This window comes from Ovis canadensis, chromosome 14 (genome assembly GCF_042477335.2).
Source record: "Ovis canadensis isolate MfBH-ARS-UI-01 breed Bighorn chromosome 14, ARS-UI_OviCan_v2, whole genome shotgun sequence".
NCBI classification, from domain to species: Eukaryota; Metazoa; Chordata; class Mammalia; order Artiodactyla; family Bovidae; genus Ovis; species Ovis canadensis.
Genome location: NC_091258.1, coordinates 39,939,570 through 39,947,868, shown reverse-complemented (window position 1 = coordinate 39,947,868; position 8,299 = coordinate 39,939,570). Strand labels below are relative to the sequence as shown.

Genomic DNA, 8,299 nt, shown 5'->3' with positions numbered 1-8,299 from the left:
TAAAAAAATAAAACAAAAAACAAAAAAAAACAAAAATTCCCCCCACCACCTTTGGAGAAACTTTAGCCAAAGACCTAAAAGATCTCCATCTGGAAGAGGGAACCCTCCTCCACTGTGCAGACAACATCCTGATCATCAGCCTACCTAAGGAGGCTTCTGAACCACCTAGCCTCCTGAAAGGATATATGGTGTCCAAGAAAAAGGCTCAAATGGCACAAACTAGGGTGACCCACCCAGGCTTCATTCTCATAGGTCAGAGAAGCCCACCCAGGAAAAGAGAGAAGACATCTGCAGCCTCACCCCCTCCTAAATTAGAAGACAGCTTAAGGGTTCTCCCTCCCCATTGCCAGGTTTTGCCATTCTGGATCCCTAACTCCGGTCTATTAGTTATGCTGCCATATGCAAAGTTCAAAAGAAAGGATGATGATCATTCTGAATGGAATTCACAATGCAAAGGGGCCTTTCAAGAACTGAAAAAGTAATTGCTTCCGGTCCCTGCCCTGGCCCTCCCAGATTTAGCTACACTCTTCGAACTTTACATTCAGGAGAGAAAAACAATCATCCTTGGGGTATTAGTTCAAAAACTGGGGTACTTTACTTGAGTGGTTGTTTACTTCTCTAAACAATTAGATCCAGCCACCAAGGGATGGCCTCCTTGGCTTCAGGAAGTAGCTGCTATTACAGCCTGCTCAAGGAGGCTGAAAAGTTAACGCCTGGTCAGCCAATCACTATATGGACTCCATTATGATTCAGGTTTTAAACAAAGCCCTCCTGTATAGCACAGGGAATTATATAACAGCTCATTTGGGAGAGGAGTTTGCAGGAGAATGGATACATGTATGTGTATGGCTGAGTTCCTCTGCTGTCCACCTGAAACTATCACAACATTGTTAACTGGCTATCCTTGAATGAAATAAAGTTTATTTCCAGAGTGGTACAATCCACCTGCCATGCAGGTGATACATGTTCAATCCCTGGTCTAGGAAGACTCCACACACCAGGGGTAACTACAGGCAGTGCACCACAACTACTGAGCTGCAACTTCAGAAGCCCGAGCTCCCTAGACCCCACAGCCTGCAACAAGAGAAGGCACCAGAGTGAGAAGCCTGCGCACTGCAACTGAAGAAACGCCCATGCAGCAATGAAGACACAGCACAATAAATAAACAGATTTAAAAAATAATAAAAATTAAGTTTCATCTAAAAAAAAGATTCAGATTTTAGTAAGTTCTAAGGGAACAGAGTGGCTATCCCCCAGAAGGTTGATTCAAGTTCAGACTATGTCTTCAGACAATCCAGTGGCTACCATAAAAACCTGTCACACACTAAATCCTGCCACCACGATACCCACAGGGCTCCTGGAGCACAACTGTTCAGAAACCTCAGTTCAGTCGCTCAGTCGTGTTTAACTCTTTGCGACCCCATGAATTGCAGCACGCCAGGCCTCCCTGTCCATCACCAACTCCTGGAGTTCACTCAGACTCACGTCCATGGAGTCGGTGATGCCATCCAGCCATCTCATCCTCTGTCGTCCCCTTTTCCTCCTGCCCCTAATCCCTCCCAGCATCAGAGTCTTTTTCAATGAGTCAACTCTTCGCATGAAGTGGCCAAAGTACTGGAGTTTCAGCTTTAGCATCATTCCTTCCAAAGACATCCCAGGGCTGATCTCCTTCAGAATGAACTGGTTGGATCTCCTTGCAGTCCAAGGGACTCTCAAGAGTCTTCTCCAACACCACAGTTCAAAAGTATCAGTTCTTCGGTGCTCAGTTTTCTTCACAGTCCAGTAGACATCATCTATTCTGCTTGCCCCGACCTAGGAAGTGAGCCTCTTCCAAACATGGAAGAGGAATGGTTCACAGATCAGAGCAGTTTTATGAGAAAGGGGAGAAGTCTGCAGGATATGTAACAACTTTCCAGACCCAGGTCACAGAAGCGAAAAGCCTACCCTCCAGGGACTTCCGCCCAATAGGCAGAGCTGACAACCCTCAAGGGTGATCCTTAGAGCTCAGGACTGGGAGGATCTGAAACATTTACACAGACTCCCAGGGCGTATTGGCCATCCTCCATGCCCATGGGTCTATTTGGAAGGAAAGAGTTGTGGTTACTGCGGAGAATGAACAGTTGCAACATAGCTTAATCATACTGAAACCCTTAGAACTAGTACAGCTTCCAAAAAGGTGGCAGTGACTCATGGTAGGGGTCACCAAAAAGGGCGGCGGCAGGGGTGGGGTGGTGCTGAGGGAAACAAGGCAGACTCAACTGCCAAAAGGCGGCCTGGGAACCAGTAACTTGGCAACCACCCCTTACACCTCAAGGGCCAGATCCATCCCATCATCCCCCAATCTACATAAGGAAGAAGTAGACAATGTGGAAACAGGGCTCCATCAGAGGTCTAGGAGGCCATGGGTGGCTAGTTATTGAACATGGGCCAAACCTCTTTCCCTAAACCACAGCCTGTCAAGCCATCAGGGAACTCATTATGGGAGAGAAGCCCCATGTAATTGGTTGGTTGAGGTCATAGTAGCCCCTGGCATGAGGAGTATAATCAATGAGACAGTTGAGGCATGCTGTTCTTGCTAGTATGTGGGCCATGTATCTTAAGTCAACCAGTGTCCTTGTCACCGGCCATATGGCTGATCACAGAAGCTAATTGTGTTCTATTAACAGGATGCCACAAAGGCCCACTGCAAAACCAGACCAAACTGGCTAGATCCAAGATAGAGGGAAGTGTAGGCTAAAGCTCGCTGCTTTTCTTGCCTTGGTTGATCTCTATGTTCCCACACCAGCCCCTGAGAGCTAAAGGACACTTGCCCAGATTCAGCTCTGTGTTTGTTTCAATAATACGAAGTGTTTGGCAGAGATGCTCTGCAGCTGTACTTTGAGAGAGAAAGATGTTTTGAGAGTTACACACTGGTCAACTGCCCCAAATCCATTCTGACTTGACCTCAGGGACCTACCTGCACAGATGAAACCTGGAGGAGTCCAAAAGTTACCTTTGCCTCATTACCATGCTAAGAACTCCACTCCAAGGGGTCATTTGTACTCTGCTACGGCAATCCATGACTTACCAACTAAATAACAACAGCAACCCACTCCAGTATTCTTGCCTAGGAAATCCCGCGGACAGAGGAGCCTGGCGTGCTACAGTCCATGCGGTCGCAAAGAGTCGGACATAACAGCAACTGAGCACAGCACACAAGCGCAATCTGTGGGAGAGCAAGGGGGCGCGAGGGACTGCCCATGCACCAGCTGTTGCTGGAAATCTTTGTCCTTTGCCCCAGTTTCTGATGATGCACTTGCCTCTCACCCCGCAAAACTCCCCACTTTCCTCCCTTTGGGGAGCAGGTGTCTAGACATGAGCTCCCCTTCTCCATTCCCTGGCCATCCAAGAACAGCTTGTCTCGCCTGAGCCAAACTCAGTTTTGTTTTTGGCATTGGGAACCTGAGCAGGAAAGAACTCCCTGTCCAATCCAGGGGTGCTTCAGTTCAGAGGGACCTCAAGAGTGGGGGTGCTCACATCTAATTGGGTAACATCCTCTGTCTCCAAAAGATTAGATAAATTGCCATCGCTCGGGGATTCAAACAGTTAGGGCTAAGGTCGGGTAACATACGTAGCTCAAGATAGCCAGGGAGTTCACTTCTCCACCCGGGGTTGCACCACCGCCCAAAACCAGTAGGCAGTAGTTACAGAAGCTGGACCTGTGCCCTTCCACGCCCCTCTGCAACGAGTGCAAAAGACAGAGGAGGGACTTGCCACTGGTAAAGCCAATTAACAATTCCCGAGAAATAAAAATAGAAGCTGGGTAATAAAGCCTAACCTTTTTTTGTCTGTTTCCTTTGTGCTAGTTTCACTTGCTCACTGGCTGCCGCGTGCAGAGGTCTTGTACCCGAAACTTTTGGACCAGAGTTCCAAGCGCAAGAATGCTGCGCCCGACACCTGGGCTCTACGTGCCCTGTGCAGGAGCGCTGCGCACCGCACTGCGATTCAAGATGGTGGCCGCAGGCGGAGTGCAGAGACGCCGCTGGGGCGCTGCACCCTACCAGGAGCCTGAGCGGCACACCTGCACCAGACCGGCAATATCTCGTCCTCCTCCTGGCTCAGTCAGTTCAGTTGCTCAGTTGTATCCAACTCTTTGCGATCCCATGTGTTAAAGCAGGCCAGGCTTCCCTGTCCATCACCAACTCCAGAGCTTGCTCAAACTCACTTCTGTCAAGTCAGTAATGCCATCCAACCGTCTGTTCCTTGGCGGTCCCCCTCCCCCTCCTGCCCTCAATCTTTCCCGGCATCAGGGTCTTTTCCAATGAGTCACTTCTTCACATCAGGTGGCCAAAGTATTGGAGCTTCAGCTTCAGCATCAGTCCCTCCAGTGAATATTCAGGGTTGATTTCCTTTAGGATTGACTAATTTGATCTTCTTGCTATCCAAGGGACTTTCAAAAGTCTTCTCCAACACTACAGTTCAAAAGCATCAATTCTTCAGTGCTCAGAGGGCAAGAGCTCACACCTCTCCATTTTTCTGATCAGAGAGTAAAACCTTCCTCTGCTTCTGGACCGAACTCAGTATCATTCTATTGGTTTGAACAACGCTGGGCAGGAGGACCCTGCTGGGGCTTGTTAGCAATTTCGTAGATCAGGTTCTGTTTACCTGTTGTCAGGTTCCCCCACTAGAATGTGAGCCCTAGTTACCATGTCTCTCCTGCTCATTTCAGTGCCCCACACTGTACCTGCCCCATAAGGGCACTCAGTAAATATGATAATAAAAATAAAGCTAATGAGGGAATGCATGAGCATTCTTTGATTATAAACATCCCACGACAGATTAGTCTCCAAGTACGACCTACAATATGTAACTCAACATTCCTGGAGCACAGGAAGAAACATGCCCCAGGAATTGCCTAGCAGTCAAGTGGTTAGAACTCCATGATTTCACTCCTGAGGGCTTGGGTTCAATCTCTAGTGAGGGAACTAAGATCCTGAAAGCAAAGCAGGATGGCCAAAAAAAAAAAAAAAAAGCATGCTCTAAAGAAGTTCTTAATCCCTGAACTAGAGTTCTCACATATCTGAGCACACATTCAATACACTAAGAATGAATGATACAGAATATGTGACGATTGCTTTTAATCTTTTACGCAAAGATAAATAAAGAATAATATACACATCTACTTTCTTCCTTTTGAAATATCACAATTCATCAGTCTTTAATCAGGGTAGGTGCGCACCAAGGCCCGCTGGCAATGTGTTTACAATTTCTTTATCCACCTCTTCTTTGCTGTATTGTCATCCACTTGCTAACTACACAGCCCTCAGTATCATATTTAGGAGTCTTATTCTGGTAAAAAGTAGAAATTTCCTTTCTCTTTAGCAATTATGGCAAAGTTCCTGGTGCTCTGAGTGACTATTAGCATTGTAACTAGCCACATAGATGTCCCTTTTATTCAAGGTATTCAGTGTTATTTGAAATTATTATTTTGTCTCTCTAATAACAGGCCAGATACATGACAAAAGAAATCTGGTCATAATTGTTCTCCTTATATTCCTCTCCCCACACCATCCCCAGTGCATAGAACAGTACTGAACTCAACCCTGCTGCTGCTGCTGCTGCTGCTGCTAAGAAACTTCAGTTGTGTCTGATCCTGCGCGACCCCATAGATGGCAGCCCACCAGGCTTCCCCAACCCTGGGATTCTCCAGGCAAGAACGCTGGAGTGGGTTGCCATTTCCTTCTCCAATGCATGAAAGTGAAAAGTGAAAGTGAAGTTGCTCAGTCGTGTCCAACTCTTAGCGGCCCCATGGACTGCAGCCCACCAGGCTCCTCCGTCCATGGGATTTTTCAGGCAAGAGTACTGGAGTGGGGTGCCATTGCCTTCTCCACCTTGGCACTTAACAAATTTTTGGATGAAAGAACAAATCACTGAATGAATGAACCAATGAACTGTGTCCCAGTGTTGCCAGTGGATTTCATGAGTAAGATGCCTTTATACTCTTTTCTGTTTCATCAGCTTCAGCTGTACTGGGTTACTGATGTTAACACAGGCAGAGTATAGAACCTAGCTTCAGTCAGTGATCGTCATTTCTATAATAAATCCAATGATGGGTTTATAATAAAGCAAATTGAATGATGTTAACTTTGTGTCCCATGTTCCCCATTTGTGAACTCAAGGAAGCAGATGCTGTCTTTGCTCTGACACCATCGGCAGCTCCTTATATTACCAAGGACTGCTTCTCTGCCTGACGGTGCTTTTGGAATATGGTAACATGGCAGTGCCCGGGAACTAATGCCCCAAAAAGATGATGGATAAAATCTCCAGCTTCTCTGTCCTTCAGTGGAACAGCTCTGAGATTATACAGGATTTCCAGTGGCATTTGGAGCCCTGGTTGCCCATGGTAGACACCCCTAATTCACAAAAATTCATTTGGTTTTCCTTCCTTCCTTGGTCCATTTCTCCACTCTCTCAGAGAAGACAGAGTGCCTGCCTGCCTGCTAAGTCACTTCAGTTGTGTCCAACTCTTTGCAACCCTATGGCCCATAGCCCACAGGGCTCCTCTGTCCATGGGATTCTCCAGGCAAGAAAACTAGAGTGGGTTGCCAGGCCCTCCTCTGGGGGAATCTTCCTGACCCAGGGATTGAACATGCATCTCTTATGTCTTCTACAAAGGCAGGCGGATTCTTTACCTCTAGTGCCACCTTCTACGGCTTCTAGGGAAGCTCTAGAAGACAGAGTATCTGAGATAATTTTCATGGGATTGAATACAAATCCCTGTCCCCAGGTATCCTGTCAGGATGATACCAGGGAAGACATTGGGGAATCATGTATCTATCGCATAAAGTTGTTGAAAGGATTCACTGAGTTAATACAAGCAAAGTGATTAGAAAAGCACCTGGTATACAGTCTGTGGTCCATAAATTTATTAGTTGGTATCTAGTATTATTTGTCTCCTCTGACCTGCTAATCTTGGTTCTCTATTTAGGTCCACAATTTTCCTCTTCGTAGCTGTCTCAATCCCCAGTCAATCTCTGAAATTTCTAGGTGAAGTTCATCTACCTCCTTTGAACCCGCTTTTTTTAATGACTCTATGCATTAGCTTACATTAATGCAGCAGAGGGGACCAAAGCTTTCAAGTACTGCACACATTTCACAAGATACACTTCAGGGAAAAAAAAAATTGACTAAGAAGGATCAATAATATCCTAGGGTCTTGGTGGACACCTTCCTAGAGGAGGTGGACTTCTGATTCCTGGTGGAGGGTCTCAGTCTAACAGGGGCAAGCTTATTGGCATCCCTCGAGTATGGGAAGTGTAATTGGTAGGCCTATGGGTGGTCTCATACCATGTGGCGTGCTAAGTTGCTTCAATCATGTCCGATTCTTTGCAAACCCCAAGGACTGCTGCCCACCAGGTCCTCTGTCCATTGGATTCTCCAGGCAAAAATACTGGAATAGGTTGTCATTTCCTTCTCCAGGGTATCTTCCTGACCCAGGGGTCAAACCCATGTCTCTTATGTCCCCTGCTCTGGAAGGCAGATTCTTCACCAGTAGTGCCACCTGGAAAGCCCATACCAGGTGGAGGAGCCATAATTCCTGGAGGTGGGACTGCTCGACCAACAGGTGTGGGTGTAGCCCCCCTTCCTGGTGGATACTGAGTTGGGGGTCCAGCAATGCTGGCAGTGGCAGCAGCTGCTACAATACCTCTTCCTTGTGGAGTCATGACTTGTTGGGATGGCCCCCCCGGCCGCATGGACAGGGCCGGTTAATCCAGCAAGAGTCTGGGGAATTGGAACACCAGCTGGAACACCTCTGCCAGCTGCTCCACCAGTCCCCAGCATCACCAGTAAATGGTACTTGAGCAATGCCAGTACCTTTACAGGGTATTCCCTCCACAGTCATGGAAACCAAATTCTCCCGGGCAGCCACACCAGACCCCAAACTTGCTTTACTTCATACTCTGAATGCTCTAAATTCTTTGCCTTGATCTCCCTGAATTCATCACAGTCACAGAGGATCGAGTTCACCTATTTGTCAAAACCCTTAAAAGGGCCAATGAAGATCCAACCATCCTGCCGGACGCATCTCACCTGTAGTCAATGTGCAGCAGCATCTTGCACCTCTTTCCCAGAGTCACGATTGCTGTTCCACCAACTTCCATGTCCACAGGACAGTTTCGGGATCCTTAAGACCTAAGAAAGCCTACGGATTAAGGTATGATGCAGGTTCTCCACCACACACTGCAAGCTGGGGCAGAAGCTTCCAATAGTAGAAGCCTCTTTGTTTTGATCTGTTTCCTCTTGGTATCAGCTACCTGGC

At 47.3% G+C, this 8,299-nt stretch overlaps 1 pseudogene; it reads right to left on the bottom strand.

Moving 5' to 3' along the window:
• Nucleotides 1-7,187: 7,187 nt before the first annotated feature.
• On the bottom strand, nt 7,188-8,111 carry LOC138419079 (small nuclear ribonucleoprotein-associated protein N-like; annotated as a pseudogene).
• Between the last annotated feature and the right edge of the window lie 188 nt (nt 8,112-8,299).